The sequence below is a fragment of the Dipodomys merriami genome, unplaced genomic scaffold (genome assembly GCF_024711535.1).
Source record: "Dipodomys merriami isolate MVZ:Mamm:240054 unplaced genomic scaffold, mDipMer1.0.p SCAF_25, whole genome shotgun sequence".
Classification (NCBI taxonomy): Eukaryota; Metazoa; Chordata; class Mammalia; order Rodentia; family Heteromyidae; genus Dipodomys; species Dipodomys merriami.
Window position 1 is genome coordinate 23,205,894 of NW_027203937.1, and position 13,796 is coordinate 23,219,689.

The 13,796-nt window shown below is 41.8% G+C and overlaps 1 protein-coding gene across 6 annotated transcripts in view; it reads right to left on the bottom strand.

Moving 5' to 3' along the window:
• Dennd2b (DENN domain containing 2B) overlaps nt 1–13,796 on the bottom strand; it is a 160,717-nt gene that overhangs the window by 81,172 nt on the left and 65,749 nt on the right. Inside the window, exon 1 of one of the 6 annotated variants that reach the window (XM_070035268.1) lies at nt 8,721–8,988. The exons of the other annotated variants lie outside the window; for them this stretch is intronic. The gene's annotated coding sequence lies outside the window, so the exon portion shown is untranslated. Of the gene's footprint in view, nt 1–8,720; nt 8,989–13,796 lie in introns of those variants that run through there. 6 annotated transcript variants of the gene reach the window in all.

Sequence of the window (13,796 nt, forward strand, 5' to 3'; positions counted from 1 at the left end):
GGACAGGACATCAAATCCACATAGGTGGACTTTTCTTCACCCTTTCCATGAAGCTACCTGGATGACATAGCATATACTCTGTCATGACTGGGAGTTAATCAGCTTTGGAGCTAGATTGCAGCCAACCTCATTTCAATAATATCCCTGGTCAGAATCAGGCATAGGGCCTTATATCCCTATCCTAAACTGGGGAGTGGAGAAAGAATGGCCAAAAGTAACTAAAGGTTAACTCCTGGCCTTTGTATCACTATAACTACACATATGGTATAAGTCATATTACATATACCTTCTGAAGGGTACAGTGCAACTGTCAGATTCTAATAGTAACTCCACCCTTCTCTTTTCTATAGAAAGACGCTTATGAGAACATGAATCAGATTGCTAATTTTATGGTGATAATGACAGAAATGGATAATCTATTCACATGCACCTTGGTCCTTTAACTTCTGTAGTACTAAATAAATGTCATGTGATACTTACCTCACATCTAGGTCTAAGCCATCAGTAAGTTAGAGCCCCGGAAAAGAAGTGGCTGCTGTAATAAGCTATCATGGTGCCATACACCCTCTGGCTGCATACCTTAGATGGCCCAAACAGCTGACCAAAAAAATGAGCTTATAAAGCAGACCTCTAAACCTAAATCCAAAGAACAATCCTATTCCATTTTTCCCTACCCATGGAAGACATATGTGCTACATCAGTATCTGTGAGGAAAGGACCCAAATATTCTCACATCACGCCCCAGATTGGAGTAGTCTACATAGACTTGGTATAGTTCTTATGTCTACATTACACCATGGTTCAAGAAAACAGTGAGGTAGCAACAGATCCAAACCATCAAATACCCTCACCCTCAGATATTACCCTGTCAGAGACTGAACCAAATAAATGCCTTAAGCTACCTTTCTTAATGAAATGCTCTAAAATGTATACCAATACTAGAATCACTATTTTCCCCCTAGAATCACAAAATCCATACAGTCTCTCAACATATAATCACAATCACCCATTTAAATAGAAAAAGGAGAAAATCTAACCCAGTTCATAAATGACAGACTTAGATTTAGATTTAAGATTTCCAGTTATAAGATCCCAGTCTTCCTCATTACCATCCTCATAGCAATTTATTTAACCCTCAAGTCCCTGAATTCAGCAAGCATCAGCTTCGTGCTACTAAGACCACCCTCCCAGAGGTTTCACCACCCTCAGCCACATGCTTCATGCATACCATATGTGAACACCAACAGGAAGGGAGGAATACAGTCTTAAAGAAAGGGCAAAACAGGGCAGAAGTTGCCATCAGCCCTCAGATTATAAGAGTGTCTGCCTGAGCAGAGACTTGTACCTAACTGTAACAGGCACCACGTCTTTGAAAGTGGTGGCATTCAGCATTTGGAGAGTCCTCTCACACAGCCAGTCTATTGGAGGACTCATCCCCAGGGCCAGGGAAAGGATCCAGGGAGAGCTAAGCATCCTCAGAGACTCTGCTACACACTGTCAGTCCCTGTCCCCTTCAGCCTCTCTGCTGCCCCTGACAACTCAAATGTTCAGTCTCCACATGTGTCTGGGTGTCTGTGTTTTATTTACATTACCCCTATCTGTTGTTAGCAACAGAAACAAAGTACTTTAAGGCAGAAAAGGAAAGTCTGCCAACTGGCTTGCTGCTTCCCATCCTGCTTCCAGCTCAGAAAAGGCACTGGTGAGGGATCCTTCCAGACCTAATCAGCCATGTGTGCTGACAGCTCCCATGTCCCTGGGGGCTGGGAGGCAAGGAGCCCCTTCTTCCCACAATGGATTCTGCTACATGATCCCAAGCCCTCTTCTTTCTTTCGCCTGCCTGAATGCTGACTACTTTTAGAAGGCACAGCTTCAAGAGTCAGAATTCAGGAAACCCATTCTCTTCCCTTAAGATACAAGGAGACTGAAAAGCCAGCAGGCACTGTCTCTCCCCAGACTGGACAGCCAGCCAAGACTTTCTCATCCTTTCTAACTTCAATGTTTCTGCTATTGATCATCATCCAAGTTCCTCAATAAAACAAGATTACTCAGGAGGCTGAGATCTGAGGATAATAGATAAAATCCAGCCTGGGCAGTAAAAGTCTATGAGACTCTTACCTCCAATTAACCATCAAAAAGCCAGAAGTGGAGCTGTGGGCTCAAGTGATTGAGTGAAAGCCTTGAGCAAAATAAGCTTAGGGCTGGCACCTAGCCCCTGACTTCAAACCCCAGTATTGGCACAAATAGGAAAATAAATATAAATTATTGATACTCTATCTTCAACAGAGAGAAAAACCCTGAGGTGATTCTTACACTGGAGCAGCTCACAGACAAAGGTAGAAAAATGAGATGCAATCAAGTAAAGGATACTAAAAGCATAGTAACGCACAAGGGTAGAGTAGCTCAGAGCAAGATTTCTGTAGGTAAGGACATATGAACTCAACCTTAAAGGATAAACAATAATGAAATAAACTGAGGCAGGGACTGTTTGAGATGAAGAGCTAGAGCATGACTCAAGCTCCCAAGTCAAGGAAAATGGCAACTATCATGCCCATAGTATTTTCCTGTTTAACTGGGCCTCAATGTCAGGAGCAGGAAAGAAGCTGGCCTTACTCAGTGAAAATAAAGCCCTCATCTCAGGTCACCATGCTCACCAGCCCCTCTGGGCCTACCTCTTCACTGCCAAGAATGTTCTTAGTGTTCTCTTTTTCTGTACTATGAAATATTCTTCCTGCAGAGTATTGAGCCTGTTTAATTCCCTACACCTGGATGGAACTCCTGGCACCCAAGACTTCTGCTCCCACAACAAGGTAAGCTTCAGACTCCCCCACATTCAATGTGAGACAGAGGCTTCCTGTACTGGCCCAAATCAAACTCTAAGTCTGTTTCTTCATTCATTAGAGCAGGAGAATGGGAACAGGATTAGTCCTGATAAGCCAGGGAGGGCAAGGCTTCCCTCTCCCAGTGACACTTATAATCATTCAATCAATTAATACACACATATAATCAATACAAATCAGACACTAACAAAGTGTTCACCAATGTGCTTAGCACTTGCTACCCAGGCATCCAAAAGCATCAGACATGGGCCCAGTTTCAGGAACTTACACTCAAGGTAGATAAACAAGACACATAAAGCTAACAATATCAAGATTATTTCAAATGCCATTAAAGAGATGAAGTAAGTGTTCTGAGGGTATATCACTAAAAAATGAAATGTCATGAACTTAGGTAGGAGAAGGATTATTATCAATTAAGGATCCAGAAAGCTTCATAGTGCCCAGCCCAGCATGGGCTGGGAAGGTGGCTCAGTGGTAGAGCGCTTGCCTTGCATGCATGAGGCCCTGGGTTCGATTCCTCAGCACCACATAAGCAAAAAGAAAAAAGCCGGAAGTGGCACTGTGGCTCAAGTGGTAGAGCGCTAGCCTTGAGCTGAAGAGCTGAGGGACAGCGCCCAGGCCCAGAGTTCAGGCCCCATGACCGGACCCAAAAAAAAAAAAAAAAAAAGGATCCAGAAAGCTTCATAGTGCCTTTGCACTGAGCCTGAAAAATCAAACAGTGAAAGAAAAACAGGGCATTCCTCAGCTAGATGTGGTGGCACATACTTTTAATCCCAGTACTCAGGAGGCTGAGATCTGGAGGGTTGAGATTGGAAGCCAACCTGGGCAGAAACCCATAAGACTCCAATTCTAATTAATCAGCAAAATGCCAGACTGGATGTATGTCTTAAGTGGTAGCGTGCCAACTATAAGCAAAAAAAACTGAGCCATAGAACAAGACCCTCAGTTCAAGCCCCAATACCAGCACACACAGAAAAAAAGATTAAGACTCATATATTCAATAGAAAAAAAGACAAACATCCAACTAAAAAGTAGGAAAATATATGTAATAGAAAACTCAAAGAAAACCACATGATGCTCAAACTCTGGGAAATGAGAAAATCCAAAGTAAAAAGATGAAGTACTATTTCATACTCAGACTGGAAAATACGGGGAAGTGTGGTGCTTCTAAGTCTTGGGGAAATAAGAACTTGTATGTATTGCTGAGAAACACTATTGCTAGCAAACTGGAATTTTCAGTTACACAGAGGAATCATACACTCACTGCAGCAATGCCATTTCCAGCTAGCTACAGGACTACTGCACAGCCCTGTACAAGGATGTTACAGCAATGTCTATAACACACAGGTTAGACTCTAATAATCTCTCACTGTCCTATAATGGCACATTATACACCAATTTAATAATTTTACATGCTGGTACTTTTCAAGTACTATGTTTAATGAAAAAAAAAGCTGCTGCAAAAAGTTGCATGCAAGAATGGCACCATGTGAATACATTTTAAAACACATACTATTAACTATTTATGGGACTCTATGTGAAAGGGTAATATCTACATGTGAATAAAACTTTAAAACAAAACAATAAAATTTTAAAACACATGATATTATTCATTACTTAGGGGAATATATGTGAAAGGTTAATATATGCAGAGTATAAGACTATACCAATTTCAAGAGGAGGAAAGTGCTGAGAAAACTTTTAGTCATACATGTTATATTAAAACTATTTTGTACTACAGGATAGAGGAAAGAAAGAGAAAATAAAGGCAAGCTCATTTGTCAGTAGCAGGTAGGTTCAGCTGGAAAAATGGAAAAGGTGAGCAGAAAAATGCTGCAGACAGAAGCTCTACAAAAATAAGGGCTGGATGGAAATGGCGCTGTGGCTCAAGCAGTAGAGCTCTCACCTTGAGCTGAAGAGCTCAGGGATAGCACCCAGGCCCAGAGTTCAAGCCCCATGACCGACCAAAAAAAAAGGGGGGAGGTCTGGAAGAAACAGTATGCTTAGAGGTTTTCATCTAGGTTGAAAATGTTCAGTAGAGAATGAAGAAGCTAAGAGATAGAAGGTCAGCTGAAAGAGTTGTACACACTGAAGGTCAAGCAGTATGAGACAGGGAGAATTAGATTGTTTCCAAATGCCATATAAAAAATCTGCAAATTTATTCACCATTACACAGACTCTGTCACGCCAAGGAGCCCAGCTCCTTCTGGCGTTCTTTGAGTGGTAAACTGAATGACCAGTGATGAGGAAGGTGATTGAGAAGGCAAAAAGGCAGTGGCTTCAAAGTGGCCTTGGTCGACTGCAGAATTGGCAACTCTCTTTCTCTAGAATGAGATATGGTTAGAGAAGCCCAAGGAACACAGGCAGCAAAGACGACTGATAAATCAAAGCCTTGCATGAATGCAGATGTGACACATCTAAAAACTGAAATTGAGGAGGAGGAAGTTCTGGCTGTGTGTCGCCTATGACAGGCCTAGATCTTCCACTGACATGCATGTCTTCCTTTTGGGTATGGTTCCCCTAATATAGGTCCACAGAGGTAGAATAATTGTCACTAAATTGCCTGAGAAACCACTAGTGTCCACACTACTACTTTCAGCCTGGATCTTACCCAAGGAGCCAGAAGCCTGTATTTCCACAGTCCAAATCCAAGCCCGAAAGCCTGAATATGGCCTATGGCAATTAAAAACCACCAGAAGCTTTTTTTTTTTAATAGTGCAAACTGTGTGAGCATTTCAGTAGATTTTCCTGCTCTAGGATCACTGAAGAAGCACAAGAGGGTAAAGGAATAGACTAGCAAATTTTTCAACCACGCAAATTCCCTTCATTCTACCTACCTCTGACCCACAAAGATGACATAGACAAAGCAGGACCTCATGAACTGGGAGGGGCCTATCTGCCTTGTTTTTTATCTTCTAGAATAATCATCTCATTCCAGCTAGAACCTCTCCCTCATCACTCTAATCTCATGATTTATTTGTTATGCAGGCTTCATTCAGCAAATACCCAGGGCTGGTGTTATCTAGAAGTGATGCTAGTCATGGCTAGGTCAGAAAGCATCACACTGTTAAAGCAAAGGGCAATCTCTGGCTAGTTTTTATGATTCAAGAGACAGAGAAAGAATACAATGGGCTTGTTGACGTCATCTCTCAGGACTGAGTCAGCCTAACATAGGTAAATGGGGCAAAAGTCTAACACTTTTCCTATGACTATAATATAAATTAAACCAAACAATGTTTTACTATAAGCAAGGGTATAAGTTACACAGTTCAAACTTGCTAGGAAGAAGCTAATCTTTTCAACCTAGACCTGTGTTCGAGTCTATGGATCTACCTTTACATGGAAGTACAGAATGTAGTATATAGATTATTATAAAACTCAGGGTCTGGACTTACCATCCAACTCTTAACAATATTCTATCAGAGAAAGGAGATATATAATATGGAATGTGATACATACATAAACACACACACACACATACAGGCTCCTGGTTTTTTGTTTTTTTGTTTTTTTTTTTGGGGGGGTCCGAATGTGGGCCTGAACTCTGTCCCTCAGCTCTTCAGCTCAAGGCTAGCGCTCTACCACTTGAGCCACAGCGCCACTTCTGGCTTTTTTTTTCTTCTGCTTATGTGGTGCTGAGGAATCAAACCCAGGGCCTCATGCATGCAAGGCAAGCACTCTACCACTGAGCCACCTTCCCAGGCCCCTCCTGGGTTATTTTTAAGGTTCATTTTTCTATCATATAACTAGAAAGCTGTGTAAGACGTAATTAGCTTGGTTTTCACCAACTTACAGCTTTATTTAACACATTGGAATTATCTTGGCAGTCTGTTTAAGAGCATTATAGGAAATCAACATTGTATATGCATTTATTGTAAAAACCAATATGGAAACCATCACTGTGGTTATAAAAATAAGACAGTAAGTAAATCATATTTTTGGTTATTAAAAAAAGATTTAAAAAAAGAATTATTTATATTTCATTCAACATATAAATTTCACTTAAAAATACAACTAAATAACTGACATTTTTAATCTATCAGTCTGAGTGATTGTATGTAGACTGCCAAATGGCAAACTGCAAACATAGGCTAACAGAAAAAATTTTGCTCTCAACCGAAAACTCATAAAGCCATATGAGCAGATCCTTCAACAGAACATGCAGTCAGAGTAAACGACCAACCACAGCAACTGTGCTAACAAACAAGATTAGCGCCTTTGCTTGCTCTTTTCTTCGGTGCCAATTACCTGTTACTTTGTTATTAAAAGGATTAAGGGCTCCCTTTGCCAGTCATCTGCTGTATGGCAAGCATTGTTCTTACATATTAATTACGTTCATTCACTTAATACCCTAACACAGCTTATAAAGTAAATGTTACCAGCTCTACCAAGTAAGAAAATCAAAGCCCAGATAATAAAAGGAGGAGCCAGAATTCAAATCAGATCTGATTTCAAAACTCCCCTTCCAAGCCAGGATGCTGGTAATTCAGGCCTATAATCCTGGCTACTCAGGAGGCTAGGATCTGAGGACAGAAGTTCAAAGCCATCCTGAGCAGGAAAGTCTGTGAAACTCTTTTCTCAATTAGCCATCAAAAGCCAGAAGTAGAGCTGTGGCTCAAGTGATCTAGGCTCTAGCACTGACACAAAATAAATAATAAATTCCCCTTCCTTCAATTAGCCCATGGAAAGTACCATGGGGTATTGTTTTATTATGACTTCTGTAGCAAGCCATTTTCATTTCTATTCCAGAAAGATGGAGAGTATGTGAATGTGACAGTATGTGTCACATGCTGTAAGGTAGCACTTATATATAAATACTGGTCATTGTGCTCCAAGAAATGATGCATAAGACAGGGCTAATGTTAACACTGCTGCATGTGTGCACATGCATCTGCGCGCACGCGCGCGCACACACACACATAGAAAAACTCCAAACAAAGTAACAGAAAAGTGTTTCTCTCAGCATAAAACTCATAGGTGTATGGGTCAGTCACTCCCTACATCATAGGTGTTTGGCAAGAATGGGAGACATCCTCCCACAGACTCCTGCTTTCTTTGCAATCAAGGAGATGCTGATACTCCTCCAGGCAGGCTGCTTCTCTCTCAGCTCCCTTTTATCACTTCTCCTGCAGTGAGGACCATCCTCATCATTTTGTGGGTTGGTTTTGCACGCTGGGGACTGAGCCCAAGGCCCTGTTCATGCTAGACAAGCACTCACATCTAAGCTGTATCATCCTCAGACCCAAGAGATACTATCTTGGAGTGGAAGAATTAACATTTCAAATTTTCATGTTTAGTTCATTCACAAGTTTGTGACTTTAATTGAAAGTTCTCCAAAATTCTGAAACTTACAATAATTTCGTTCCTATAAGCTTGATGATTACTCTCTATGATACATGAATGCTTCTCTAGTACCTTATGAACATCTTACAAAGTTCAAAATCAGATCAGTTCAGAAAGGGGCCACTCCACCTCCACTTCTGAGCATCCGTGGCTTCCCAGAAGTTTAAAGGCAAGTTGACACCAGCAGCAAGAAAAGGCTGGGAAAGTTACCTCATCAGGAACTAACTGCCCTTCTACTTGCTCCCATCCAAACCCTATAGCGCTGTGTAAAGTGCATGACAACAAATCCTTCCAAAGATTAGCCAATAAAACAAACTTCAATCAAAAAGTACCTAGGGCTACCACACAAAGGGAGTCCCTGAGCCCCTGCTCACTATGTAAGAGTTGTATCAGAATTCTTTTCCTTTTCATTATTACTTTCTTGCCTCTTTAGATTTCCCCTCCTACCACAAGAAGGGGACAGCAATCACACAGGTCAGTTTTAACAGATGTATAAAACAAGTTTGGCATTTTCTCATCTTGTCTTCCCCCACGACTTACCTGGATTCCACCTTTCCACAGCACCCCAAGTCCACTGTGAAGCAGCCATCCCACAGCTGCAAGCTACTCTGTATCACACACCATCTCTTGTCCTAAGGTACATCAGGTTCTCCCTTGACAGTTCTCTTCACCCAGACAACTATTCCAAACCCAATCCTCATGAATGACATCCTGACTTCAACGGTGGTCACCCTTGGAGACAGTCATCATTCAAGAGTATACATTTCAAAAATCTTGTCCTCTCATATTCTGTTGTCTAACTGGATTCACTTCCTTCTCTCTCTACTCAGCAGCTGTTTGTTGACTTTGACCTTCTATCTGTTCCCTTAAGCCTTTCCCCTTTTACCTAGCTTACATCAGCCATCTGCTGACATTACCTTGATGCCTGTTCAGGCTAGAATTCATACTCGAGCTCATGCTCAAATCCACAGCCGGCTCCTTCCACTGTAATTTTAAAGCCCTAACTCTGGATCAGTTCAACCACTGGTGTTCTCCCATCCTTAGTCAGGCCGCCTAAAAATTTCTAATCAGAAATCAACACATGAAAGCACACCTGAAAAGGCCTTCGGAGACAGATTCTAAAGTGTTGGTGGATGAAATGATGTGATGCCTGAAATTTCCTTCAAAACTTGTCCATATGCTGGGCTGGGAAGGTGGCTCAGTGGTAGAGCGCTTGCCTTGCATGCCTGAGGCCCTGGGTTCGATTCCTCAGCACCACATAAGCAAAAGGAAAAAAGCCGGAAGTGGCACTGTGGTTCAAGTGGTAGAGCACTAGCCTTGAGCTGGAGAGCTGAAGGACAGTGCCCAGGCCCAGAGTTCAGGCCCCACGACCGGACCCAAAAAAAAAAAAAAAACTTGTCCATATGCTGATATGAATGCTGAATGAAGACTCTAAGAGTATCCATCTTCCATTCTCTCTGCTTTTGAGGATGTTGGGCATTTTCCATAACACAAAGTTTAAGAAATAAAACCACTTAAGTGAAAGATTAAAGGGGAGCACTGCCGAGGATCACCCACAGATGACCTTCACAAAATAGAAACTATAATTTTACGATGGCAGGTCTACTTTAACCAGTAATCAAATTTAGCATCAGTGGTAGTGAGAGGGCGAGACATTATGAGCCTATGATCCATTGTATCATTTCCCAAAACAGAAAAATATTTAACCTAAATCTAATCAAGTCCCTTTAACTCATTTATACTTTACAGAAAACACAGAGCCCAGGACGACAACCTGAACAATACCCCCAAAGAAACAATCATATGAATCCAGTAAGTGTAAAGTGAATTCCTGCTGAAAAGTTAAAAAAAAAAAAAAAAGGCAAGGTCGAAGAAAACTGTGCTCATCATTTCCCTCTCTACTTTTTTTTTTTTTTAGGTCAGTCCTGGGGCTTGAACTTAGGGCCTAGACACTGTCCCTGAGCTTTTGCTCAAGGCTAGCACTCTACCACTTGAGGAACAGTGCCACTTCTGGCCTTTTCTCTGTGTGTGGTACTGAAGAATTGAACCCAGGGCTTCATGCATGCTGGGCAAGCACTCTACCACTAAGCCACATTCCCAACCCTCCCTCCTCTACTTTTAATAGAACCCTATCTCCCCACTAACTTCAATAGTTTTTTGGGGGAGAGGGGGGTCTGGTCGTGGGGCCTGAACTCTGGGCCTGGGTGCTGTCCCTCAGCTCTTCAGCTCAAGGCTAGCGCTCTACCACTTGAGCCACAGCACCACTTCCGGCTTTTTTCTTTTTGCTTATGTGGTGCTGAGGAATTGAACTCAGGGCCTCAGGCATGCAAGGCAAGTGCTCTACCACTGAGCCACCTTCCCAGCCCTGACTTCAATAGTTTAACCACAGAGTCACCCAAGTTTCTACAAGCCACCCCTGACTTTTCATTCTCCTTTTCAGTCTAGTTCAGTCTAGTCTGGGACCTGCAAATTCTGCTTGAGCAGTGTTAGACTCCCCTCCTCCCCTCCCTGCCTGTCTGTACCTGCCACTTGACCTGCAAATGCTCCACTTACTGTAACAGCCAGCCTTGCCCATTTCCTTATTCCAGTATTACTTTCTTTGAATATACTCTCCACCCTTCTTTTTTTACATCTTCCAAACGTATTTGGATGTGAAGGTGATCTGGTTGTGATGTCTGTCATCCCAGTGATTGCTAGGGTGGATGTGGCTGATCTTCCCCTTCCTCCCTCACCACTCCACATGTGTCCCCCCCTCCCATAGCTGAGTGCTGTCACAGAGGATGACCATCCCCAATGGAGGAGAACCATTCTTTGGGCTAGGGTACAGAGTAGCTGTGCTGCGCTAAGAGAATCTCCAAACAAATTCTCAAATTCCTTCCAAGCATACAGATCCTTGTGGTAGCTCCCCTACACCAACAGTGCCTCCCAAAATGTGAGAAATGCATGGCTCTCAACCAGTCTTACAGCACAAGCCCAGATCTATGGTGGCATAGATTCCATTGCAGTATGTACTTTTTTTCTTTCTTTTTTAACTCTACTGGGGATTGAACCTATGGCCTTGAGCAGGCACTCTACCAGACCCTGAGCCTTTTTGTTTGTATTCTGCTTTTGGGATAAGGTCTTGCTACTTTTGTGGGGTCTGACCTTGAACCCATGATCCTCTTTCCTTGGCCTTTGAAATAGCTGGGATTATTGGCTTGTACAACCATGCCTGGCTACTGGCTTTTTATATACCTTGCCTTCTAGACTACAAAACTCCCTGAAAGTATGGGTGGTATGTATGTCTGTATGCAGCTGGCCCTGCAAATGTCCGGTAAATACTGGTCTGAATATTTTTTCTCTGCTTGCTAACTTAGCCTATTCCACTTTCAGTGGAAGCTTCCAGCTGATGGAGCAGAAATGACGCCAGCTCATTCCTGCTCTCCAAAGCATCAATGGCCACTTCCAGGATTTTACTTACACTGTGGCCTCAAAAGGAACTTTTTGTCTGGGTTCATGACCCTTAGGAAGAGCAATCCAAGGTAGTCCCTGAATAAAAGCTGCCTTTTAAAATATCAATGTGGGGAACACAAGGGGTCCTCCAGAATAAACTGTATCATATTCTTCTCTCACTTCAAAGGTTTTCCTCTAAGCAGCCACTTTCTTCCTGTGTCTTCCTGCTGTTCTAAAAGTCACACCCTTTCTGGGTCCCAGAACTCCCTGAGACTTTGCTCTGCTATCATTATGTCAATGACATCAGTACCACCCATGTGCCTGTCTCAGACAGGATGACTTTATATAGGTATAATACTAGAGAGAGAGATTTTATGCCACCATAATCTGGTGTGTTTATACAACTAAGTGTTTCCTAAAGGATTGGGGCAATTCCCCCCCACACACACACTAAGAAAAGGAACTGCTTGTGCTATGTTAGGATAACAGAAAACCCAGGATGCAGAAGACTTGGCTACAATTTTCAATCTACCTCTCACCAAATGTTTTTCTTTGCAAACTGAATCAGGAAACATCCTGTTGCCAAAGAATTTTTTTTAATGATTACAGTACATTCTTAAAAGAAAATAGAAATTCGTAAGAATTTGAATGAAAGTGCCTCAAACCCAAAATCAACTAAAGTGAAAAGAAGTTTACAATTTTTATATAAGGAACCAATCTAATATGAGATGGGTTCTTATTAAGGTGTTTAACCAATAAATTATCATTCTTATTTCATTCAAAAAGCAAAATTAACTATAGTACAATATAAAAATTGGGATCAAGAAACACTAAAAGAAACCATGGATGAAGTACTTATGAAAGTTTGATAAGTGAAGAAAAAATTTCAAAGTATAATATAAAATTCAACTCAAAAGTCATGGGGGGGGGGTGCTGGGAATGTGTCTTAGTGGTAGATGGCTTACCTAGCATGCATGAAGCCCTGGGTTTAATTCCTCAGTACCATATAAACAGAAAAAGACAGAAGTGGCCCTGCAGCTCAAGCAGTAGAGTGCTAGTCTTGAGCAAAAGAAGCTTGGGGACAGTTCCCAGTCCCTGAGTTCAAGCCCCAAGACTGGCAAATGGAAAAAGAAAAAAGTCATGAAGAAGGAAAAAAAAACACTATCAAGAAAAATACTATACAAAAATTTACAACATGTGAGGGCAAAAAAAAAAAAACCGACAACATACTAACAAAGTAAAAAAAGCTTTAAAACTGGGAGGAAAATATCAGCAACCCACATGGCAGAGTGTTAATGTAGTATGTATTTAAAGCACGTGCTAGTAACTCACACCTGTAATCCCCACTATGTGGAGACTAACATTAAAAACAGAAGTTCCAAGATAACTCAGGTAGAAAGAGTTCTTGAAACTCTCATCTCAACAGTAAAACTATAGTGTACACCTGTCATCCCAGCTACAATGAACATATGTAATTGGATTGTAATTCAGGCCAGGAGGGAGAGGAAGAGTCAAATGCTGTCTCGAAAATAACCAGAGCAAAAAGGACTGGAGGCCTCGCTCATATGTTAGAATGCCTGATCAGCAATTGTAAAGTGGAGTTAAAACCCCAATACTGCCATTTAAAAGGAAAGGAAAAAAAGAGAGAAGAAATCCTTTTTTTCATCTATTGGACTGGCAAACATGAAAAAGGTCTGTAATACCCATGTTGGCAAAGGTGGGCTGGAAACAGGCACCATTAAGTACTGCTGGTAAGAATTAAGTTGATGCAACTCCTTGGGAAAGCAGCCTGGCAATATTTACTAACATTTTAAATAAGCAAATCCTTTGATCAGCGAGTCTTCCCTTCTAGGAATTTTGCCTAAGGAAACACAAGTCCTAGAACACATGGGCAAAGGCAAAGGCAGCTGCCTGCTGCGGCTATTGCAGTAATGTTTATAAGAGGGGGGAAAAAAACTGGAAGCAACTCAAATGTCCATCCTTAGGGGCTCAGTTAAACAAGTTACGAAACACCCATTTGAGGAAATATAATGCTGCTATAGAGGTAATATACTGGAAAAAAAAAAAAAAAGAAATCCTCAGTCTGGCACCGGTGGCTCACGCCTATAATCCTAGCTACTCAGGAGGCTGAGATCTGAGGATCACAGTTCAAAGCCAGCCTGGGCAGGTAAGGCTGTGAGACTC